Source organism: Staurois parvus, unplaced genomic scaffold (assembly GCF_062004578.1).
Source record: "Staurois parvus isolate SC_StPar_1 unplaced genomic scaffold, SC_StPar_1.0 ptg001515l, whole genome shotgun sequence".
Lineage (NCBI taxonomy): Eukaryota > Metazoa > Chordata > Amphibia > Anura > Ranidae > Staurois > Staurois parvus.
In genome coordinates, this window is record NW_028319311.1 from 1,230,949 (window position 1) to 1,258,129 (window position 27,181).

Sequence of the window (27,181 nt, forward strand, 5' to 3'; positions counted from 1 at the left end):
TGGTATCCAAAATAATAAAAATATTTAACGAGTGCTCAAAACACAGTAAATGATTAAATAAATAGTACGTGTAACCAGCTGCATATGCACCAACTTAGGAGCCCTAAAACCTAGTGAATACCAATCAATAAAAAAGTGCAGCGCTGAAAAATGCTTATAATGAGAAATTATATCACCAGTATAAATAATGCACGTGATTGTGGCGTATTATCAAGCGCCAAATCAAAACGTGATAGTATCAATAGTCTATAAATCATAAAAATGTTCAAAAAAAGTGTTCAAAAAAGTGGAGGCTTGACACGGTCAGGTCAGAAAATTAGTGCTCCATCCACATGTGATCAGTTAGTGACTTCCGGTAATATCCGTGCGATTAAATCTGTGTGATACTATATAAAATGCGCACTCACCAGATGCACATAAGTTATGCGCATTAAGTTGAATATGACTCTGTAGGGGGCCCCTTTAGGTAGATCTGTCAGACAGCCTGGAACAAGGATCCCTCCTCTGGACACAAGCCTTCTCCGGAGGACGAGCAGGCTGCACCGGAGTGGATGGATGCTGCACGTAGAGGAGTCACACGTAAGAGATGCTCGTCGCAGCCGGTGTCACCACCGTGATCACGCACAGCAAGCCAATGACACCGCCGGCATCCAGGTGAGTCACTGTGGAGACAATGGGTAGCTGGTAAGTAACAGACAGATGAGAAGCTTCTGAGCACTGAAAGAAAAGAGCTGCTCGTTAAGTAGCAGGAGCCCAGCCCTGACAAAAATATACAATATCCATATACACAATAACAAGTGCCAATGGGTCCAACTTCCAGAGTATGAAGCCTTCCACAGGCAACAGCCTCCATTCCTGTAGGAAAATCCAGCCAATGATCCTTTGATGGATAAAAGAGGAGCAGCCCATCCTACTTGAGTCCACCCAAAATCAAAATATTTAAGTTCCCTTTTATTGAGTAGCTGATAATTAACCGACAGCTGAGGTGCTGCTGATCACTGAAAAAAAAGAGCTGCTCGTTAAGTAGCAGGAGCCCAGCCCTGCCAAAATATTTGAGTTCCTCTTTAAGTGGAACTTTCAACCAACCACAAGAAATGATCTAATGAACCAAATAAACCATTCCTATTTTTCAAGGCAGTGATACAACGCCCTGAACATTTTATTGTCTGCCTCCAAAATATTTGAGTTCCCCTTTAATGAGTAGCTGGTAATTAACCGACAGCTGAAGTGCTTCTGATCACTAAAAAAAAGGAGCTGCTCAGTAAGTAGCAGGAGCCCAGCCCTGACAAAAATATACAATATTCATATACACAATAACAACTGCCAATGGGTCCAACTTCTAGAGTATGAAGCCTTCCATGGGCAACAACCTACATTCCTGTAGGAAAATCCAGCCAATGATCCTTTGATGGATAACAGAGGAGCAGCCCACCCTACTTGAGTCCACCCAAAATCAAAATATTTGAATTCCTCTTTAAGTGGAACTTTCAACCAACCACAAGAAATGAGTCACTGAGGAGACAATGAGTAGCTGGTAAGTAACAGACAGCTGAGAAGCTTCTGAGCACTGAAAGAAAAGAGCTGCTCGTTAAGTTGCAGGAGCCCAGCCCTGACAAAATATACAATATCCATATACACAATAACAAGTGCCAATGGGTCCAACTTCTAGAGTACGAAGCCTTCCACGGGCAACAACCTACATTCCTATAGGAAAATCCAGCCAGTGATCCTTTGATGGATAACAGAGGAGCAGCCCACCCTACTTGAGTCCACCCAAAATCAAAATATCTGAGTTCCCCTTTAATGAGTAGCTGGTAATTAACCGACAGCTGAAGTGCTTCTGATCACTGAAAAAAAGGAGCTGCTCGTTAAGTAGCAGGAGCCCAGCCCTGACAAAAACATACAATATTCATATACACGAATAACAATTGCCAATGGGTCCAACTTCCAGAGTATGAAGCCTTCCATGGGCAACAGCCTACATTCCTGTAGAAAAATCTAGCCAGTGATCCTTTTGTGGATAACAGAGGAGCAGCACATCCTACTTGAGTCCACCCAAAATCAAAATATTTGAGTTCCCTTTTAAGTAGAACTTTCAACCAACCACAAGAAATGAGTCACTGAGGAGACAATGAGTAGCTGGTAAGTAACAGACAGCTGAGAAGCTTCTGAGCACTGAAAGAAAAGAGCTGCTCGTTAAGTTGCAGGAGCCCAGCCCTGACAAAAATATACAATATCCATATACACAATAACAAGTGCCAATGGGTCCAACTTCTAGAGTACGAAGCCTTCCACGGGCAACAACCTACATTCCTATAGGAAAATCCAGCCAGTGATCCTTTGATGGATAACAGAGGAGCAGCCCACCCTACTTGAGTCCACCCAAAATCAAAATATCTGAGTTCCCCTTTAATGAGTAGCTGGTAATTAACCGACAGCTGAAGTGCTTCTGATCACTGAAAAAAAGGAGCTGCTCGTTAAGTAGCAGGAGCCCAGCCCTGACAAAAACATACAATATTCATATACACGAATAACAATTGCCAATGGGTCCAACTTCCAGAGTATGAAGCCTTCCATGGGCAACAGCCTACATTCCTGTAGAAAAATCTAGCCAGTGATCCTTTTGTGGATAACAGAGGAGCAGCACATCCTACTTGAGTCCACCCAAAATCAAAATATTTGAGTTCCCTTTTAAGTAGAACTTTCAACCAACCACAAGAAATGAGTCACTGTGGAGACAATGTGTAGCTGGTAAGTAACAGACAGCTGAGAAGCTTCTGAGCACTGAAAGAAAAGAGCTGCTCGTTAAGTAACAGGAGCCCAGCCCTGACAAAAATATACAATATCCATATACACAATAACAAGTGCCAATGGGTCCAACTTCTAGAGTACGAAGCCTTCCATGGGCAACAACCTACATTCCTATAGGAAAATCCAGCCAGTGATCCTTTGATGGATAACAGAGGAGCAGCCCACCCTACTTGAGTCCACCCAAAATCAAAATATTTAAGTTCCCCTTTAATGAGTAGCTGGTAATTAACCGACAGCTGAGGTGCTTCTGATCACTGAAAAAAAAGAGCAGCTCATTAAGTAGCAGGTACCCTGCCCTGACAAAAATATACAATATCCATATACACAATAACAACTGCCAGTGGGTCCAACTTCCAGAGTACGAAGCCTTCCACGGGCAACAGCCTACATTTCTGTAAGAAAATCCAGCCAATCATCCTTTGATGGATAACAGAGGAGCAGCCCACCCTACTTGAGTCCCCCCAAAATCAAAATATTTGAGTTCCCCTTTAAGTGGAACTTTCAACCAACCACAAGAAATGAGTCACTGAGGAGACATTGACTAGCTGGTAAGTAACAGACAGCTGAGAAGCTTCTGAGCACTGAAAGAAAAGAGCTGCTCGTTAAGTAGCAGGACCCCAGCCCTGACAAAAATATACAATATCCATATACACAATAACAACTGCCAATGGGTCCAACTTCCAGAGTATAAAGCCTTCCATGGGCAACAGCCTACATTCCTGTAGGAAAATCCAGCCAATGATCTTTTGATGGATAACAGAGGAGCAGCCCATCTTACTTGAGTCCACCCAAAATCAAAATATTTGAGTTCCCTTTTAAGTAGAACTTTCAACCAACCACAAGAAATGAGTCACTGTGGAGACAATGTGTAGCTGGTAAGTAACAGACAGCTGAGAAGCTTCTGAGCACTGAAAGAAAAGAGCTGCTCGTTAAGTAGCAGGAGCCCAGCCCTGACAAAAAATACAATATCCATATACACAATAACAACTGCCAATGGGTCCAACTTCCAGAGTACGAAGCCTTCCATGGGTAACAGCCTACATTCCTGTAGGAAAATCCAGCCAGTGATCTTTTGATGGATAACAGAGGAGCAGCCCATCCTACTTGAGTCCACCCAAAATCAAAATATTTGAGTTCCCCTTTAATGAGTAGCTGGTAATTAACCGACAGCTGAAGTGCTTCTGATCACTGAAAAAAAGGAGCTGCTCGTTAAGTAGCAGGAGCCCAGCCCTGACAAAAATATACAATATCCATATACACAATAACAAGTGCCAATGGGTCCAACTTCTAGAGTATGAAGCCTTCCACGGGCAACAACCTACATTGCTGTAGGAAAATCCAGCCAGTGATCCTTTGATGGATAACAGAGGAGCAGCCCACCCTACTTGAGTCCACCCAAAATCAAAATATTTGAGTTCCCCTTTAAGTGGAACTTTCAACCAACCACAAGAAATGATCTAATGAACCAAATAAACCATTCCTATTTTTCAAGGCAGTGATACAACGCCCTGAACATTTTATTGTCTGCCTCCAATGTACTCATATGTATTTGGGCTCCGTACTTATAACTCCGTACTCTTGTCCTGTGTTTAAAAATTCATAAAAAACAACTTTGAAAATGAAACACTTTGGGAACAAAGCTTAGCTGCAGCCAGAGAACAGAACAGAATGGCTCCTTGGTACATAACAGTAGGATAAGCATATCGCAACATAAAGAAGAGCTACCTGGTCATGAATGAGAAGTGAGCTTTGCTGACCCGTTGCCTAGCAACTTCCACAAAATTCAAAGATTTATAGTAATGCTGCCATGTCTCTAAGGAATAACCATTTCCCCATTGTAGCTCAAATACATTTATTTAGACTCAACGATATTCACATATAGATAGACTTTGTGTCTTTATTACCTAATGCGTGCACATGTGCATTCCCGAAGCTGGAGACAAAGAACGCTCCTAGTTACAATGCCATTGACCTTCTGTTGATCCCCACTGCCGAGAAAACATTTGTAGATTTTATAAGCTGTCTTTTACTGTTTTTTTTTTGTTTTGTTTTGTTTTTTTAGCCCCTTCACACTAAAGGGTAAAACAAATCTAAATGCCTAAGCACAATTTTGCAACATAAAACCGTTCATATCATCACAACTACTTTGTACATCCAGGTGGATTATACCGTGTTTTTTTTCAGGACAAATTGGGCTTTTATTTGGTGTTAAATGGTAAAGGATATCTCTGAAGAATATATTTTAAAAAAAAATATTTTTTTAAAATATATTCTTCAGATTTTTTTTTTAACCTATAAAAGTAATTTTAACATATATTTTTACGTATATTTGTAAATGTATTCCAAAAATGTAGATTTGTATTTTTAAAGACATACAGTATAGTTGAAATGTATTTTAAAAAATATTTTTTAATAAAAATGCATTTCAATATGCAGTGTTTATATATATATATATATATATATATTGAAATATATTGAATACGGCCAAAACTGTAGCATTTCAAATATATGTCAATATATTTGGGAAGAATATTTTTTAAATATTTTTATTATTATTATTATACAGGATTTATATGGCGCCAACAGTTTGCTCAGCACTTTACAATATAACGGGAGACAATACAGCAACAATACAGTTCAATACAAGAGGTCAGGGGCGGACTGACAACTCATGGGGTCCCCGGGCAATAGGGGATCATGGGGCCCCTGTGTCCTTGCCCAAACTTAAAAAAGCCTATGAAAAAGGTATCAGGGGCATCTCATGGGGCCCCCTACTGACCCCGGGCCCTTGGCAGTGCCTGAGTTTCCAAATGGTCAGTCCGCCCCTGGTTAGGAGGGCCCTGCTCCTTGGAGCTTACAATCTAAGAAAATACATTTCAAATATATTTTTCTTCCATGTGGGAGAAAATGCAAGCTATTCTCTGAATGGCGCATGTGCCAAGCAGCCAACCTCCGCTGTTAACAATGCATCAAGCATTTCGGCATATGAACTGGAACTATTGGAGATCACTAGAGTAGTGGTGTGTACTTCAGTGATTTCCAGGTTCCAGGGGCATTGGCCAGGTATGGTATATACAGTTACACTGGTCCAAGCTGGACCTACGTAACTGTAAAAATATATCATGCCTGGAATTCTTCTTTAAGATATACAGCTGTACCCCAGGAGGAGCCGCTGGATTATTTGGGTTGTTCGGCCCTGCTCCAGTGATGACCGTTCCCGTACTTGGGCCTGAGGAACACCAACTCACCTGGTACTGCCACTTTCTAACTGGGCCATAGACAAATGACATCTTCGGTTGGAAGTGGAATACCGAGGTTATGGCTGCAGCAATATGCCTCAAGCCCGATATTGTTTTTTTTCAGCCGGCGATTCTGTAACCAGCAAAAGTGATCCATGTTTTTTTTAAAAGGAAAAGTGTAAAAATAAAAAAAATGTAATAAAATAATTGAAAAAATTTTTTAGAGCACCCCCATCCCCCCATGCTGGCACGCACTGGTGAAAGCAAACGTAGGTCACGCTCACATGTTTAAATGGTGTTCTAACCACACATATGAGGTATTGATGGCCGCGAACGTCAAAGTCAGAGCAATAATCCCAGCACCGGACCTCCTCTGTAACTCTAAAATGGTAACCTGTAGAAATTTTTGAAGCGTCGCCTATGGAGATTTTTAGGTACCGTAGTTTGGTGCTATTCCATGAGCGTGCACAATTTTAAAGCATGACATGTTGGATATCTGTTTACTCGCCGTAACATCATCTTTAATTTTTTTTTTAATTAATTAATTAAGGTTAAACAGCTAAAGTGCAAAACAACTATGTAAATGCCATGTTAGATGAGGGATCATTAAAGAGGCAACTGGTTACTCATCACAGTTCCTCCTACTGAAAAGGTCTACTAGGCCAGAGTCAAGAAATGACAGATAAATTAGAGATACAGGCGTACCTCGGTTGTCGAACGCCTCAGTTAACGCAATTTTTAGTTTACGAATTAAAATCCATTGAAAATAATGCCTCGGTTTACAAATTTTTTTCGCAATACGAACAGATTAATTGGTCTTCAATGCATTTAAAAATGTATTTGAATCATGTCCCTGTACAGTATTTATGCCTTTAAAGTGCACTTTATAGAGAGTTTTGGACAGATAAGACTTTTTTTGACTTTTTTCTGACATTCGGAATGGATTAATTGGTTTTCAATGCATTTACGAATTTTTTCTTTATCATGTCCCTGTACAGTATTTATGCCTTTATAGAGCACTTTATAAAGAGTTTTGAACAGATAAAAGACTCTTCTTGACTTTTTGTGCTCTGGAATGGATTAATTGGCTTTCAATGCATTCCTATGGAAAACCGTGTTTCAGGTTACAAATTTTTCGTAATACGAAAAGTCCTGTAGAACGAATTAATTTCATAAACCGAGGTAAGCCTGTATCTATTTTCAACACCATAAGGCCGTACAAAAATAAAGGCACTAAGGCAGGGGCAAACTGACCATTTGGAACCTCGGGCACTGCCCGAGGACCCGGGGTCAGTAGGGGGCCCCATGAGATTCCCCTGGTACCTTTTTTTCATAGGCTTTTTTGAGTTTGGGCAAGGACACAGGGGCCCCATGATCCCCTATTGCCCGGGGGCCCCATGAGTTGTCAGTCCGCCCCTGCACTAAGGGTAACACAGGCTTTGTCCACTCCGTTCAGCAGAGGATCCATGAGATCTCCTGCTGAATCAAAGCTGAACAGGATGAAAGTAATTTTTGTGACATCCTTGCCTGTCCAGTTTGTGTCCACATTTTAACAGTGGACTGTGGTGGACCCATGATGGCTGTATGGCCAACCAGAAGTAAAAGGACTTGTCTCCATTTACATTAAGAAGGAGAGGGGAAAAGCGCCTCCAAGTGCAGATTGTATATAACTTTTATTAAAACAAGGATGTCAGATGGCCACTCACATAACTCAGGTAAGTAGTAGGCTTTATTTATTCATTTACATATTGTAACATGAGATTACTTCATATTTATTACCATTGGTTTTATAAGCAGATAATACATTTAATAATGTTTTTATACTAAAGTGCACTCATTTAAATGTTTTTAAACATGTGTCCACTTAGAGCAGTGTTTCTCAACTCCAGTCCTCATGGACCCCCAACAGGTCATGTTTTCAGGATTTCCCTCAGATGAAACAGCTGTGGTAATTACTAAGGCAGTGAAACTGATCAAATCACCTGTGCAAAATAATGGAAATCCTGAAAACATGACCTGTTGGGGGTCCATGAGGACTGGAGTTGAGAAACACTGACTTAGAGGCACTTTTCCCTTCTCCTCCTTGCTTTGCATACACAGAGCCTGCTCAGTGGAACAGCCTGCCCTGGTGCATGAACGAATTGGACTTTTTATTATCTACTATTATTTTGGACTTTTTATAATTTTTTTTTATATATGGACTTGTTTTCTTGGGTGTAGGGTGTCTGAACCAGTTTGTGTCTACATTTTCTTTTATTTTGGAATTGTCCATCTACATTAGGCTACCTCTAATCCATCAGGCTTAGGTCCGGAAAAACAGTAAAGAGCGAAGTCCTTTTCCGTTTTTGTTTTCCAGACCTTGATGGACATGGTGGTAGGTGGATGGAAACGGAGATAACTTCGTATACATCCCCCCAGACCTGCATGGAGCTTCTGATCAGGTCCACCTGGTCCAGGCCTGATTGGAAAGGCCGTGAGAAAAGGGCCTAATAATGATACAAAAAGCTGTAAGGGTAGTAGAATAGCCTACCCAATATTATCATCCTACCTAGCCAATGGCCTGTAGAACATGAACTTTGCTAGCATTGGGGCCCTTTCCTTGTTTCTTGCAGTGGAACGCTCACTGTAATCCACAGAGTAAGAGAAGAATTTCTTCAAGCATATAGCTTTCTCAAAACAAATAGCATGTCAAGGTGGCCAATCAACCTCACCCACTCTTGCACTTAGGTGAAGACGTCTCAGAAGCAGTCCGATCTGCCGATTGCCACTCCCGCATTCTGGATGGACAGAGATAGAACTAGGTAGCAGCTCCTGAGTGTAAAACAGGTGAAAGGTAGCCCACCAAGCTTCTGACTGTCAGGGTCCTATCCACAGCAGAAGTCCTGGAAAACCAAGCATTTCCACCAGTATCCTATATGGCTGCAGAAATACACGCATCAGGTGCCAAACTGGGCCTGATGACTGTATTTCTGCGGCCATGTAAGGTACTGGAGGAAATGCCTGGTTTTCCAGGACTTCTACAGTGGATAGGACACTGACGCTGGCCTACCTCTCCAGCCTTCACCTCCTTGTCTCTCTGCAGCAACATTGCAACAGTAAAGTCCTAAGTCTTCTCCATGAAATCCAGACAGAAATGCAGAAGCCTCATGATCCAGCTACCTTCTCAGAACATCACATGAACCTGGGCTCACTAGCCCTAAGCACAACAAACCATTCTCCAGACAGCAGCCTGAAGCCCTCCTCTGCAGCTCTATCTACTAGAGTTGTTCCTGGCTTCAGCCCTGAGTCTCTGTATATCCAAGCTCACAGTGTCCTTCCTGGCAACACATACCTCCCTCACGAGAGACATCCACAGCAGATCCGGCACATCCAGCATGTGCCCGATGAAGGGGTCCTCCATGGTTCCAGAAAGTTTATATCTTCTGCTGTGATGTGATCCATCAATCAAGTATTGGAACCTTTTATGGAATTCCTTGGTGTGCTGGTGACATCTCTTGCCTCTCCAGCTGGTGGCCGCTACAGCATCTACTTACTTCCCAGCTATTCTCAGGAATGTGTGCATTGGGAATATTGCTTTAGACTTCTCTTAATGCAAGTCTCTGGATTAGATCTGACCTGATTGAAAGCTAGCCACTCTTTATTAGACCTACTGAGCTTTTCTCAGCAGTCATTAAAGGGAACCGGTCAGAAGTATAATATGGGAGCTGCCAGCGCACAATAACCACACAAGTACACGCGCCTACGTGCACTTAAATGTATAAAGAGTATGTCATTCAAGCTAGGTTCCTGCATTTAATCAACATTAGTAAACTCTTTAGAAGCACTTTGGATAATGACTCACTCTTCAATAGAATGTCACAAACAAAACAGAAACAGAAAACAGCTTTCTGCTGCCCCTTTATACATAACAGCTTGGTTTCCATGACTTGGCAAAGGCTCGTACATTTCATTTTTACTATTTTTCCTGGCTAAGTGATGCATTGTGCATTTCAATCTGCCTTTTCTGAAAAATTTGGTATGCAGCCTCCTGTTGTTTCTGAAAATTGCCTTTTGAAGAAATGAATAAAAAGCACAACTCAGGACAAAGACAAAAACAACAAATATCAAAAACCAAAAAAAACTCCAAAAAAATCAAAACTTAATGGAACCTTGCATGTGAACTTGTAAATCTTCTACAAAAAGAGGATTATGCTGGAGTCGTGTTTTTTTATGTCAGTCGCGACTCATAGAGATGAATTGAGTTGATTTTACCATGAAATTACTTTGGATAAAATTTTGTCGTAATTTGCCTCACATTTCATCATGTGGTGCAATCGCTATAGAATAGTTGAAAGGAACTTTACCACCAGGAAGCATTTAAAGCTCATTGCACCAATAAAAACTATCAAAACCACATTAATTTCACATCCCCCATTGACTCTATTAAGGAAAAATTCTTCTGCAGTGTCCCAATTTTTTCTGAAGTTTCAAAGAAGTGTAAACTCCCAATTTTACTCATTCCTAATTCTCAAAAAATGATTGCAGATGTACTCATGTTCGTGATTTAGTCCTGGCAAAAATGTATTTGTTGCCCCACCAGCATAGAAGTGAACCAGTTAAAGTTTACTGGGCCCCTTAGGAGTTCAGTTCCGCATTGTATTCTCCATACGCATACTGGCTGGGCACTGATCAGTGAATGGGCTAATAGGAATGTGCCATATAAATCGTAAGGGCATAGGTATAGTTGAACTTATTGGGACTACAGTATAGATTTGTGCCCCTGATGATGTAATTTATGACGAAACACGTAGGGTGGATCCAAACGTCATGATGTCACCGCGCCTATGTGATTGCTATAGGAATTATAGTCAGGTGGATGCCGAATGCTCTATACATATTTGCAAGGACTTTTAACTACAATAAAGAGCTTTATTGAGGATTTTACACTATGCGAGTCTGGTGATCTTGTTTTCTACCTTCCTAGAGTATCGGAGCAGCGAGGTACACATGATCAGGACAATGATGGTGGATCTTCATGGATTGCTGCTGGGTGCCCCAAACAAGTGCATGCGTGGTTTGACTCTTTATACACTGAGAGTCACACATAGTCTGGTAAGCTCCTATGTGAGGTTTTTGGAGTGAACATTAGGTGTCACATCTGTGAAGCTGACTTAAATCACAGAGATTCTTGCCTATACACAAGAATTTTTTTTATTGGTGCTGGACTATTTATCACTGCTGGTGCAAGGATTGGTTCTAAGTTCATACTTGCTGCACCCTAATTGCAGGATTTTTTGTATAATCAGTTTCACGGTATCTTTTTGTTTATTTACAGCAGGGGTGTCAAACTGGTGGCCCTCCATCTGTTGCGAAACTACAAGTCCCACCATGCCTCTGCCTTTGAGAGTCATGCTTGTAACTATCAATCTTGCAAAGCCTCATGGGACTTGTAGTTTGGCAACAGCTGGAGGGCCGCCAGTTTGACACTCATGATTTACAGTATAGACCAGCCTTTCTCAACCAGGGTTTCTGTAGAATCCTAGAGTTCCTCCGCAGGTTGGTAGGGGTTTATTGAGAAGTTAACATTCTTGTCTCTTGAGTAAGTAACCACTGACTCTAATGATAGTTTGTAGCTGTGTGGGGGATTCTTCCCACTGAAAACTAGTGTAAAGGGTTTTTTTTTTTTTGCCAATGACCACCTATATAATGGAGCTCATCTTCAGGGATTACCAATTAAAGGGAGAAATTTACAGACCACCAAAGAACGCTACAATTTTAACCATCTGTACTACTCTTGTGGGCATTATTCTTATTATCATTAAGTCATTAAGAATTTCATTTTTATTAATGAAAATAATTCATTAGCAGGGGTTCCTTGAGATGTTATTTCAATTTTTTTCCTTGTTAAAAAAGTTGAGGAAGGCTGGTGAGGACTTTGGGATCTCAAATGTGAACAGTTTGTGTCTACCAAATACCTTATTATCCATTGTGCTGCATTTTATAGCACAAGCAAGGACCATCAGAAAATTCAATGTTTCCAGTAGAATTTGCTCATGGCATTTAGTTTTGCATGCATCATTTTGTGTGGCTTAATCTGTAGTTTGCAATTCAGACAAACCGCACTCCTGATGGTGACAATCAGCTGAGGAGGACATGAAGGGCAACACTGAAGTGTGTAGAGCACTTTTTTGCTTCATGCATTCTATGGCTGTGAGCTGGACCTGCACCTCCCTGTGTGGATTTGGGCCTAGAAGTCAGGTGGCAGTGAGATATATATATATATATATATATATATATATATATATATAGATATATATATATATGGGGAAGAAACTGGTTGGAAGCCTTGAACCTGGAATTAGGGTTTAACCCATGTGTTCTAGTGGTAACAATCCCTAAACAAAGAGGTGGAGAGGTGTAAGGGGCTTGCACTTCTGTGCTTACTTAAATACCCGTAACATGTTGGTAAAATGGAGTTTGTTACTTCATAGATTCCATATTTGTTATGGATCAGAGTAGGGAAGCGACAATGACAGGAGCTTGAAGCTTTAAAACAAGTCAACAATGGATGCTCCATCTTTTGGTCATGGTATGGTTCTACATAAAAAGGTGAAGGGTAGGAACTGGGGGGGTGTCCTGAATCTGAAGTTAAGATTTAAAACATACGCTGTAGTGGTATTGATCCCTAAAGAAATTGGTAGAGAGTTGTAAGGGGCCAGTCCTGTTTCTTCCACTGACTATACCTACTGTATGAGTTAAAGACATGGAAAATATGGGTACATTGGAGGTTGTAACTTCATGGGCTCTATATTTGTTCTAGATTAGAGACTCACTAAGTTGCAAAGCAACAACAATGGCTTTGGAACCTTGAATCTTCAAAAACAAGTCAACAAGTCATGGATACACCATCTTTCTGTTCTGCTAAGGTCCTCTTTAAAGAGATCTTGCTGCAATTTTTTTTTTCTTGAAAGCCCCCAAACCCATCGAAGACAACATAAAATATTCACCTTTTCCAGTGCCTGCACTGCTGAACTCTGTTTTGATCATTAGAACTGGTCCACCAATGTCCACTGGGAGACCACCACTTCCATGGTCCAAAACAATTCTTACTAGTTCTTCTTCTGACCTGACATCACTTCAGAAAAGAGTGTTGATGAGAGGTCAGATGAAGGAACCAATGAGAGTTTTGTGGTACCGTGGAGATTGACTGAATTCACCACAGGGTCACTTTAAGCGAGTTCCACCAGCTTTCTCTATTCCGTTTCATCTTGAGATTGTATTTTAATTTTAATCCTGGATAATATTTAAATTGTTCTTTTTTTTCTTGGCTTCTGCGACAAAATAAATCTCACGAAGGTGAGTGCCAAATTTTCATGCCTGAGACCTTCAGTAAATATAGATAATAACACGAAAACAGGCTCAGGGTAGTGTATGTTGCACTTCAAAAGACCTTTTGAACAAGCCTTCTTTACTGTTGCAGCACTGTAGAAGTGACCCCGGCAGGGGACCGATCTATAACAGGGAGATAATGGCTGCTGTTTAGCCACTTTTAATACACTCTTTGAATATTCATGCCGTATTCTATTAAAGAAATACACACTAAGCGGCACCGGCGGGGGGGGGAGGTAATATTGCACTTAATTGGATTAACTTATCAGGCAAACTGTTTATGAATATCCTAAAATGTTTTCCAAACAGCCCAAGCAATTCTACCCCTGTCTGTGCAGCGAAATGCCTTTGATTACAAAAGTATTAAAAATAAGTTATCCCCCTGGATTTTTTTTACTGCCCTTTAGTTTTAGATGGTAATAGCAATTTTAGAGGAGAAGTAATAGATACAGTTCAGAGCAGGATGTCTAGGATGCTTGTACCAGCCAAGCTGGGAGCATCGGGTTCCTATAAGATAAGTCAGGGATTTTAGGGGGTTAGGCTAGTTTTAGGGTTCAAGGGATTGGGGTAAAATGTATCCAGCCACAACAGATATTTTTAATTGAGAAGAGAAGAGTATCATTGGGTTTTATTAATATATGAGGCTTAATTGGGGATATTATAACTATAGTTACAAGTGCATTAATGTGATGTCTAAATTGTAGAACATTTTATGTAACAGAATAAATGACATGTCATACCTGGCATATTTGACATCTTAGGCAGGTCATTTATTTAAACCCGCCTGCTCTGTATAAAAACATTTTAGTAAGAATCTTGAAATTAATTAATAATAATTACAGAAAGGAAATGCAAACAGTAAAATTTGAGTTTCCTAACATTAGTTGCCGATATAAAAGTGCCCTCTTGCATTGTAGGTCACTGTAGGTAGGGAATCATATCAATTCACAATTGACCAATTCTCAAAGAACCCCGAGTGACCTCAGGAACAAAGGAACCCTGGTTGAAAAAGGCTGTACTGGAGAGTGCATGATGTACTTCTGCACTTTTATATGTACACTCAACGGCCACTTTATTAGGCACATCTGCTCAATTGCTTGGTAACACAAATTACTAATCAGCCAGTCACATGGCAGCAACTCAATTCATTTAGGCATCTAGACGTGGTGAAGACGACTTGCTGAAGTTTAAACTGGGGAAGAAAGGGGATTTAAATTTCTCTGAACGTGGCATGGTTGTTGATGTCAGACAAGCTGCTCTGAACTGCTTATCTACTGGGATTTTCACGCATAACCATCTTTAATGTTTACAAAGAATGGTCAGAAAAAGAGAAAATATCCAGTGAGTGGAGGAAAATGCCTTGTTGATGTCGAGGTCCAAGGAGAAAGTGCAGATTGGTTCAAGATGATAGAAAGGCAATAGTAACTCATGTCAACATGGACCAAAATCTCTGAGGAATGTTTCCAACACCTTGTTAAATCTATGCCATAAAGAATTAAGGCCGTTCTGAAGGAACAAAGGGGTTCAACCCGGTGCTAGCAAGGTGGGCCTAATAAAGTGGCCAATGAGTGTATATCAATCATTAAGACTGAAGACCAAGATAGCTCGGCTTTCATCTCACCTGGTCATGGGGAATGTCTTTGCCACTGTGCCAACAGTCCTGCTGAGAAATGTTCTTTCAAAATGTATCTTGATGAGTTTTACCTTCCAAGTGTCTCTTGCTGAGACTTTCCTCACAGATAGAAGTCTCCAGACCAGTGGTGTTTTTAGGATTTGTGCTGCCCTAAGCGACACAAAATTTGACCCCCTGGAGAGATCCCAACATTGACCAACAACACCCCTGGCCCCACCACCCAAGACAGCCTTCCACTACCATTGCCCCCATACACCAGCCTCTCCCCTCTCAGTGAGAAAGAGAAAGACACTCACCTTCACAGCTCTGGACATCCCCAGGAACGAGAGTCAAGCAGCCCGCAGCCTCTCTCAGATCCCATCTGGTCCCCAAGCCGCATGTGTCCCTTCTTCCGTCCCATCTTCCAGGAGGGTGGTGCTGCCCCCCTGAAAAATGCCACCCTAGGCAAATGCCTTGTTTGCCTTGTGGTAAAAACGCCCCTGCTCCACACCTAATAGTATCAAAACCCTGGAGAAGAGGGAGCCACAGTCTCCCAAAATATGTTGACTTTGTTTTTTGGCATATATAGTACCCAGGGCTTTTTTGAGTGGGAACGCAGTTCCAGCACCTTTAGCACTGTATGTGTGTAATTGCAAGGGGTGCTGGAGGGTCTATTGATGCTGGGTGCTGGAGGATCTATTGTCACTAACGGGGGACCTATTGTTCCACGTGGGGGGGTATGTTTTTTGCTGGTGAGGGATCTATTATAGTTGGGGGAGGTTCATTGTTGCTGGAAGGGTTCTACTGTTGGGGTAGGGATCTATTGTTGCTGGCTGCTGTGGGAGTCTATTGATGCTGGCGGCTGGGAGATCTATTGTGGCTGGCAGGAGTCTATTGTTGCTGGAGTGGTTCTATTATTGTAGGTCAGTTTTTGATGGGAGGGATCTACTGTTGAGGGAGGTGTCTATTGTTGCTGGCTGCTTGATGATGTATTGATGGTGACTGCTGTGAGATCTAGTGTTGATTATGGGGATCTAGTGTTGCTTACGGGGGTCTATTGTTGCTGGGGTGATTCTGTTGTTGCTGGGGGAATTTATTTTACTGATTCTTGGTTCTGTAGTCTCCAAAATAGGCAGTACTGGAAGATGGGTTGGGGTGGAAGTAAGGGATGGTGCTCGGGGCTGGAGACAAGGGGTGACTCGGAAGGGGGAGTACAGGCGTACCTCAATTTACGAACGGTTCAGTTAACGGAATTTTCGGTTTACAAATGAAAATCCATAGAAAATAATGCCTCGGTTTACAATTTTTTTTTTTCGCAAAACGAAGTAAGTTTCCCCAGGATGCATTGCGCCTGGGAGGTTCATAGCGTCGGCCCCGTGCCTTTAAAGTGCACTTTATAAAGAGTTTTGAACAGATAAGACTTTTTTTCTGACCTCCGGAACGGATTAATTGGTTTTCAGTGCATTTACGAATTCATTTACATCATGTCCCTGTACAGTATTTATGCCTTTAAAGTGCATTTTATAAAGAGCTGCGAACAGCAGACTTTTTTCACTTTTTTCCAACCTCCGGAATGGATTAATTGGTTTTCAATGCATTTACAAATTTTTGTTTTAATCATGTCCCTGTACAGTATTTATGCCTTTAAAGTGCACTTCATAAAAAGTTTTGAACAGATAAAATACTATTTTATTTATTTTTTTTTTTTTACTTTTTTCTGGCCTCCGGAACAGATTAATTTGTTTTCAATGCATTTATGAATTTTTTTCTCAATACAAACGGATTACTTGGTTTTCAATGCATTTACACATTTTTTTCTCAATACAAACAGATTAATTGGTTTTCAATGCCTTTGCGAATTAATTTTTAATCATGTCCCTGTACAGTATTTATGCCTTTAAAGTGCACTTTATAAAGAGTTTTGAACAGATAAGACTTTTTTTTACTTTTTTCTGACCTTCGGAATGGATTAATTGGTTTTCAATGCATTTACAATTTTTTTTTTTTAAATCATGTCCCTGTGCAGTATTTATGCCTTTATAAAGAGTTTTGAACAGATAAAATACTTTTTTTTTTTTTTTTTTCTGGCCTCCGGAACAGATGAATTGGTTTTCTATGCATTCCTATGGGAAACTGTGTTCCGGTTTACGAATTTTTCGCAATACGAAACCTCACGGAGAACGCATTAAATTCGTAAACCTGCTCCTAATCTCTGAGATAAAAGCCCCGCCAGTACCAATTCATTGTTCTCCAACTGGCTGGAGTTTCCAAGCCTGCTCAATTTTGACGCTCTTAAAGAAACCCATTCCGAGGACCCTCCATGGGTAAGGCTACCCCGGAGCTACCCACTGCCAACATCAATGTACGCTTCTTGGGAAGACAGATGAAAGAGTTTAAAGGAAGCATCATCAAATACAATGTCACCCGCTGTCCAGAAGCAAGCCAAGGGGGCATCCAGGGGGAGAAAAAATGGCATTTTTAATGCGGCTCCTTGCCCCTAACTGAATATGTTTGCATGTGAGACTCCCTTTACCTGCACACTACAGATGCTGAAGGCAAATTCGTTTCATCTAAAGACCGGCGTTGTGAATTCCCCTTTAAAGACGATTAAAGTGCACGTTGTTTAAATGCACCGAACGCAAAAAAATACTCCTTGAGGCCCTGATAGGGTAAATACAATTATGTATTTTAATGAAACCTCCTAGAGGTATCTACAGCCAGTGCTTCACAGCACTCAGATATGCTTTCGGAGGGGTATAAACAATGCAAAAACCTATAATTGCAATGTCAGTCATGGTGTCTTTACAGAATACCAACTACAAATTCATACCTCACATGATTTATTTCTGGGGATCTTTGGCAATCGAACAGCAAGGAAGGCAGAACAGAGAGGGTGGCGGTAAAAGCAAGAGAAGACTGCCCTCTACTGGAGGAAAGGAGCCTATTTTTTTTTTTTTAAACCGCATAGGAAGAAGACTGTCCGTGGGTGAAAGAGATCAATCATGGTTAGAAAAATACCATTTTTCAAAGGACGCAGTGAAATACAAGGAAGCAGTACACCATCCTTGAGATATTGCTTCAGTGACTCCTAATATCTTACGTCTGATTAATGGCTGCACTGGTGTCACTCATATAATGCGTTTTAAGTGTTCTTAAAACGCTTTTTGTTTTCTTGTGCACTTTTGGGAAGATTAAAGCTGAACTCCAGGTAAATTGTGCACGTGAAATATATATATGACAACAGTTTTACCTGCCAAAGGAAATGTATTTTAGTCCATCCAGAAATGCAATTTACACAGCTCTGCCACATAGCACGGCCCTGCCTGGCGGGGAATGGAACGTGATCTTGCAATGCTGCATTTTCACTTTCACTGAGACTGAATAGTGAAAGGAGAAGCAGCAGACTCATGAGCTCATCTCTCTCTTACCGTGCTCTCTCCTCCTATCAGCATGTTCCTTGCACTGCTGCACAACCAGTTGGCTCCTTGTGCTGCTTCTCTTTCTCACAGTCTAAGCTCTGCTGTACAGGAACTGCAAGGGTCTGATTAAAGCTAAACTCTAGGCAAATTGTGCACATGAAATATATATATGACAACAGTTTTACCTGCCAAAGGAAATGTATTTTAGTCCATCCATTAATGCAATTTACACAGCTCTGCCACATAGCAAAGCCCTGCCTGGAGGGGATGGAACGTGATCTTGCAATACTGAATTTTCACTTTCACTTACAGGTCCTGTCCCCAGCCTGAGACTGAATAGTGAAAGGAGAAGCAGCAGACTCATGAGCTCATCTCTCTCTTACCCTGCTCTCTCCTCCTATCAGTATGTTCCTTGCACTTCTGCACAACCAGTTGGCTCCTTGTGCTGCTTCTCTTTCTCACAGTCTGAGCTCTGCTGTACAGGAACTGCAAGCATCTGATACCAAGTGAAATCAGGTACTTACACTGATTGTATTTATTTATTTATTTATTACTTGTATAGCGCCATCAATTTACAGCACTTTACATATATATTGTACATTCACATCAGTCCCTAACCCTCAAGGGGCGTACAATCTAAGGTCCCTAACCCTCAAGGGGCGTACAATCTAAGGTCCCTAACTTACATTCATACCAGGGGTGGACTGACAACTCATGGGGCCCCAGGCAATAGGGGATCATGGGGCCCCTGTGTCCTTACCCAAATTTAAAAAAGACTATGAAAAAGGTACAAGGGGCATCTCATGGGGCCCCCTACTGACCCCGGGCCCTCGGGCAGTGCCCTAGTTTCCAAATGGTCAGCCCCCCCCCTGATTCATACACACACTAGGGACAATTTAGACAGGATCCAATTAACCTACCAGCATGTCTTTGGAGTGTGGGAGGAAACCAGAGTACCCGGAGGAAACCCACACAGGCACAGGGAGAACATGCAGGTGGTGCTGTGGTTGGAATACGAACCAACGACCCGAGTACTGCCAGGTGGAAGTGCTAACCATTTAGCCACTGTGCTGCCCATATTTTATAAAATTACATTTAAAAGAAACTATATATTTTTTATTTACCTCCCCAGGGGATCAAGTGCATATAGTATTTGGTGTCATTCTCACTGGTGGCTTAGTTGTCCTCTAAACACACCTCTTAATGCTGGCTGTAGTTCCATCCCCTTTTGAAGCCCATATTAAGGACATTCCTGTGGGGAGGGGGTAGAGCCAGCAGAGAGCCCCACCCCCTCTCTATGCTGAGTGATCTTTCACTATTATGAATGAACAATCAATCAGCACTGCTTGTTCATTCATAATAGTAAAAGATCCCTTAGGGCAGAAGCTCTGTGCATTTATCAGGGGCTGCTGCCCTGTGGGAGCTTTCTGTTTGATGAATGAACAATTGATGATGTCCGTGAACACCACATCCTGACATTGCTGAAATGCTGGCCACTGGGTGCTACAGACTTTAGCTGTGCAATCTGTTGATCAGTTGCATGTAATCAAGCAACTGATCAGCAGATTGTGCAGAAAACGTCTGCAGCACCTGTTGGCCAGCAATAATTAAGAATTATGTGTAATTCATAAAACTAGACTATCACACAGTCAGGGCCAGGACAAAGGCTGGCCATACATTATACAATTTTCCTGAGATTTTTGCTTTAGATTTACCAAAAACCATAAAATATGAGGTCAAACCTAAACAACACTTTCAATTGTATCTAATTAGGCAGGCCCTTGCTCTACATAGTGGAAGGTAAATCTAAAGGAAATTGGGCAGAAATTGGTCAGAAAACTGTAAGAAAATTGTATAGTGTATGGCCAGCCAAAGGGTGGGCAGGAGAGGCGGCTGCCCTGGGTTTGCTGTAGGGATGGGGGTGCCTTCCTTTCTGTTAGTGACAGTGGCAGTGATTTTGACAGGCAATTGACTGTTGGGTGTAGGATCCCCTAAGCTTGCACATCATGAACCGAGGGGGGAAGGGAAGAGGAGGGAGGGGGCGTAGCTTGGCATATTTGTCCTGAGTGCTGGCTAACCTTGTCCCAGCACTGCACACACTGCTGCTCTGTGATCCATTGGCTGGGTTTTGTATTTACAAAGCAGTTACTGATAGACACATAGCGCTACAGGCTGTGTAATCTGTTTTGTGAATGGCAGCGCTGGTCTGCAGATCTCATCCTGCTGCCAGAGACCATATCCGTCAACTCCAATCCACCTCCTTTCCAGCAGCATTGACAGATGGAGGCAGGGGCGGACTGACAACTCATGGGGCCCCCGGGCAATAGGGGATCATGGGGCCCCTGTGTCCTTACCCAAACTCAAAAAAACCTATAAAAAGGTACCAGGCATCTCATGGGGGCCCCCTACTGACCCTGGGCCCTCGGGCAGTGTCCGAGTTTCCAAATGGTCACTCCGCCCCTGGATGGAGGGCAGGAGGAATGGTCTGACCACAGCATTCTGCTTCCTGCTAGCCACTAGGTGCTGCAGAATTTAGCTGTGCAATCTGCTGATCAGTTGCTTGATTACAATGTAATCAAGCAACTGATCAGCAGATCGTACAGCTAAAGTCTGCAGCACATGGTGGCCAGCAAGAATTCTGTGGATGTGTAATTTCATAAATCGGTGGGAAAGAAAGGGATAGTGACTAACACCAGCCCTAAAACCCACAACCACATGTGGTTTAAGGTCAAAGGGAGATTGATGGCAGAGAAAGCTAATAGCTGTGAGAGGAGGGCCAACAACAGCAGGGATCAGGAGAAGAGTGGATTAATAATGATTGACGTTCCTCAGACAGGTAACAAAGGAAGGCTCAAGATAGCTGTTGCAGATTCAAAGGGTGATATTGTGGAGATGAAACCTTCTATTCTCTTTAGAAGACGCTTGCAGAGTTTCTAGGAAACTTCACACTTCCAAGAGTGTCGATTCTTTAGCCCTCTCTGAGGGCATCAAAAAGGAAAACGCTTGTTATGCCCACATCCTGTATTTCATAAAATGAAAAAAAATATTTTTGTAGAAATGGACTTTTGAAGTTATATGCAAAAGAAAATCGTGGCAACTCAAAATAATTAAAAATGTAAGTTTTTGTTATACAAAAGGATGAGAAAAGACACAGAAATGACCGTGCCCATGATTTGCAACAGAGGTACACAAATCACATGAATTGACATGGATGGAACCGTCCGCATGAAAGCTCATCACATTCTGAACACTCCACACCAGGAACTCCGGGAACTCCGGGAACAATGACTATCTGTAGATTAAGGAACCATATTAATAAGACACATAAATAATAGATAACCAAGAAAAAAAAAAAAGGTAGGAAAGGAACTCTCCACTTTTATTAAGAAAATCACAATTAAATTGCCATCCTCAAACAGAATACAATCAAACTGTGTTTCTGAATATTTTCAAAAATAGTGACCCCCTTCCAGTGCTGCAGCATCAGCATCCCGTCGGTCAGGAGTTCTGCCATCTTTCTCTTGCTCTTCCTTCCAGATTCTGACTTTTTTGTCACTTGGTTGGCTGGGCCACAATGATGTCACATTGCCACAGCACAGGGCTTCTTGGGTCTCATTTACAGTGGTTGTAAACCCTTATATATACCCAGTGAAGTGACTAGCTTCAGGCCGTGATGACGTCACATTGCCTAGAGACTAGCCTCGGGCCGCAATGATGTCACATTGCCTAGTGACAAGCCTCAGGCCATGATGACGTCACATTGCTTAGTGACTAGCCTCAGGCCGTGATGACGTCACATTGCTTAGTGACTAGCCTTAGGCTGTGATGACGTCACATTGCTTAGTGACTAGCCTCAGGCCGTGATGACGTCACATTGCTTAGTGACTAGCCTCAGGCCGTGATGATGTCACATTGCCTAGTGACTAGCCTTAGGCTGTGATGACGTCACATTGCTTAGTGACTAGTCTCAGGCCGTGATGACATCACATTGCTTAGTGACTAGCCTCAGGCCGTGATGATGTCACATTGCCTAGTGACTAGCCTCAGGCCGTGATGATGTCACATTGCCTAGTGACTAGCCTCAGGCCGCGATGATGTCACAATGCTTAGAGACTAGCCTTAGGCCGTGATGATGTCACATTGCTTAGTGACTAGCCTCAGGCCGTGATGATGTCACATTGCCTAGTGACTAGCCTTAGGCTGTGATGACGTCACATTGCTTAGTGACTAGCCTCAGGCCGTGATGACGTCACATTGCCTAGTGACTAGCCTCAGGCCGTGATGACGTCACATTGCCTAGTGACTAGCCTCAGGCCATGATGTCACATTGCCTAGTGACTAGCCTCAGGCTGTGATGACGTCACATTGCCTAGTGACTAGCCTTAGGCTATGATGATGTCACATTGCCTAGCGACTAGCTTCAGGCCGTAATTACGTCACCTTGCCTAGTGACTAGCCTCAGGCCGCGATGACATCACATTGCCTAGTGACTAGCCTTAGGTTATGATGACGTCACATTGCCTAGCAACTAGCCTCAGGCCGTGATGACGTCACATTGCCTAGTGACTAGCCTCAGGCCTCGATGACATCACATTGCCTAGTGACTAGCCTCAGGCCGCAATGACAACATATTGCCACACCACAAAGCTCAATGGGCTTGATGCAAAGTGGTTGTAAACCCTTCTATATACCCAGTGAAATTACTGGCTTCAGGTGATACACAGAAATAAAACACATCCTGCTCCATAAGTTGTACCTGTTTATCTGCTGTCTTCTCTTCTCTATAGCCCTTCAAAGTCCAACAATAGTTTTTACAGCTTGTGTGAGATTTCAGAAAGCAGGGGGTGAGGAGCTGAAGTTACACTCTGCAGGGCTCAGTGAGAGCTGAGTAGAGGGAAGGGACAACCCCGGGACAACCACCCCCCTTTCATAAAGCACACAGGAACAGAGCTGAAGCTGTCAATGACAGGCTGTGTGCTGGAGCTCCCTCCCCTATCACCTTTTTATCTCTTGGTGTCACGAAAACTCATCAGCAGTAATTTATACAGATAGCAGAGGAATGAAGCAGCAGATAGACAGATAGAAGTGACACTTAGTGCTCTGGACTAGGACAAGTACACACTATAGAGGGATATGATTTGTTCCTATTTCATGTCTGAGGTTTACAACCAACAACCTGATATCTGATGCTAAGCCCACCTTATATCCAGGGGTTTCCTGCTGGCACAGGGAAGGAGATCAGGCTGTCCATTACCATCTCAGCAGTCCTTGATGTCAGGATAGTTTTTGCGGTTGCAGGAAGCGGAGCGCTCAGTGTAATGGGGACACCGTAAGAAATAGTCTGAGCTGTGCAGAGAGCTCTCCCAGCAGGAAATAAAAGTGCAGCTCTTGATCGCCAGCACTCAGAGCTGCAAATGGATTTGATAAACAGATTGACTATCTAGATGTTATGTTCCAAATAGATAGGTCGGAATCAATCTATTGGTCTGAACCACAATCATTCCTGGTAATGGAACCGCTATTCTCCCGCTGATTGATGGCGCGCACCGCTTCCTTTGTTCCCTCCTTCCCTCCATTACAGAGGATGCCGCTTTGATTTAGAATTGTTTTTGCTGCACGCTTCTTCCTTTTGGTGGTTAAACAACGTTCCTGCATACTGCTGGATGTGGAAACTCCATGACTAGTGTAGAAGAGATGTGCTGTCAAATGCTGACACCCCCAAAACATACCTACCCAACGTCCGAAAAAAAAAAAAAACATTTTCCCAACACTCCCTCCACCAATAAAAGGAGAGCACACATTGTTGGAGTAAAATGGCCTTCACAGCCTTTTATTACCAATTTAACTTAAATATACAGAAAACATTCCTTAACCCCTTCCCGGCCCTTTAAGAGTTTCAGAAGGTGGGACGGGTGGGGTGGGGTTTAGGGATCATGTGACCGTCGTGACACGTCATCACGGCAGTCACATGATCGGGAAAGGTCCCGATCGAAAGAGCAGACTGGGACCTATCCGTGAGTACCGGACATGTGTGCTGGGAGCGCTCTCAGCACATATGTTTTTTGTTAATTGCACGCAAATGTGCGGCCCCTCGGCGTCTAGGCCCAGATGCCCGGAGGCCACACATTTGTGTGCGGCAGGCTTGAAGAGGTTAACCACTTCCAGTCCGGACACTTTCCCCCCCCTTCCGGTCCGGACACTTCCCCCCCCCTTCCGGTCCGGACACTTTCCCCCCCTTCCAGTCCGGTCACTTTCCCCCCCTTCCAGTCCGGACACTTTCACACTTTCACCCCCTTCCAGTCCGGACACTTTCACCCCCTTCCAGTCCGGACACTTTCACCCCCTTCCAGTCCGGACACTTCCACCCCCTTCCAGTCCGGACACTTTCCCCCCCCTACCAGTCCGGACACTTCCCCCCCCCTTCCAGTCCGGACACTTTCCCCCCCCCTTCCAGTCCGGACACTTTCCCCCCCCCTTCCAGTCCGGACACTTTCCCCCCCCTTCCAGTCCGGGCACTTTCACCCCCTTCCAGTCTGGACACTTTCCCCCCCCCCTTCCTGTCCAGGCCAATTTTCAGCTTTCAGCGCTATCACACTTTGAATGACAATTGCGCGGTCATGCAACACTGTACCCATATGAATTTTTTAGCATTTTTTTGAGACAGATAAAGATTTGTTTTGGTGGTATTTATTCACCGCTGGGATTATTTATTTTTTTTGCTATGTAAATGAAAATGTCCAAAAATTTTGAAAAAAAGTGTTTTTTTGCAAATAAATAATATTTCATCATAAATCTTGGTCAAAATGTATTCCATTTTCTTTTATTAAAAAAAATAACCCAAATTAGTTTATAACCAAAAATTATAATTTTAAACATTTTCTTTACATTTTTTAATTTTTTTATATTATTATTTATGGGTTTTTTTTTGTTTTTTTTAACATACTGTCACCATAGCAGTACAGTTACACTGATTGCTTTTACACCCATAAAGCCTGTAAAAACAAACATTTCTCCTTCTCTTTGGCTGCATTCTTGCAGCCATTGAGAAATACTGTGTGAGCTGTGATTGGTCACAGCTTGTCACATGGTACAAGGCTGTTGTGGATAGCCCTGTACCATGTGACCTCTGTGGTCATTCATAAATTTCACACGTAGTAAGCAATGCTGTCAGAAGTGACATCTTGCTTACTACTCTGCATGTGATCACTGATTGGCCAATCAGTGATCACATATTTGGGACCTCACACAGAGGTCCTGCCGACGATTGGTGTTCCACCAGAGGACAAAGTGGGCACCGGATCGCAGTGCTGCGCGCTCCCAGGGAGCACACACAAGCAGGGGGCGGGGGACACCGTACTGCTAGGGTGACAGTATGTAGAAATGTAGTATGTAGAAAAAAAACATAAATAATAATATAAAAAAGTAAAATAAAAATGTAAAAAAAAGTTTAAAAATTATAATTTGTGGTTATGAACTAATTTGGGTTATTTTTTTGCTAAAAAGATAATGGAATAAATTTTGAAAAGATTTATGATGAAATATTATTTATTTGTAAAATTTTATAAGAAAAACACTTTTTTTCAAAACGTTTGGACTTTTTCATTTACATGGCAAAAAAAATAAAAATCCCAGTGGTGAATAAATACCACCAAAATAAAGTTTTATCTGTCTCAAAAAAATGCTAAAAAATTCTTATGGGTACCGTGTTGCATGACCGCGCAATTGTCATTCAAAGTGTGATAGCGCTGAAAGCTGAAAATCGGCCTAGACAGGAAGGGGGTAAAAGTGTCCGGACTGGAAGGGGGGGGGGAAGTGTCCGGACGGGAAGGGGGTGAAAGTGTCCGGACTGGAAGGGGGTGAAAGTGTCCGGACTGGAAGGGGGTGAAAGTGTCCGGACTGGAAGGGGGGGAAAGTGTCCGGACTGGAAGGGGGGTGAAAGTGTCCGGACGGGAAGGGGGTGAAAGTGTCCGGACTGGAAGGGGGGGAAAGTGTCCGGACTGGAAGGGGGGGAAAGTGTCCAGACTGGAAGGGGGGGAAAGTGTCCGGACTGGAAGGGGGGGAAAGTGTCCGGACTGGAAGGGGGGGAAAGTGTCCGGACTGGAAGGGGGGAAAGTGTCCAGACTGGAAGTGGTTAAAATTTTATTTGGCAAATGTACAATTGTGTCAATTTTATACTGAGCCCCATGATTTACCATCCCCTGCACCCGCTGCTATAGACTTTGCGTAGATCCACCAGGAAGGGGTTTTATATATGGAGTGCTTAGGATGTGTTTTTAGCCAGAACAGCTTTCCCGACATTAATCCGGAAGGCGATGGAGGGAACGGACATCCTCTCCACACAGCTAATGTACTTATTGATAAAAGTACTTCGATCGTCCCCGCATGGGGCCAATGCGGGGCCATCTCACTCACCTGGAGGAGGAATGGGAAAGTCTCTCTTAATCTTTATTTAATGAGTTTGTCAAACTTTGTTCTTCTATAAAGTATACGGAAACCTTCACAATCAATGTCTTTTATTTGCTTCACTTTCCGACTGTTTTTGAAGTGTTTTGTTAGATCCGTCATTAAATCTGAACTCTGGCCTTTCAGTCTTGTACAGGTGTACCGGCTCCTCTCCTGTATTGAAACAACTTACTCTGATTTCGCTGCACACTGTGAGCTTCTCACAGTGTGCATTAGAAGCCGCAGCAAATCATATAGAGCCCGCCTCATTTCCTGGCTGGAGGATGTCC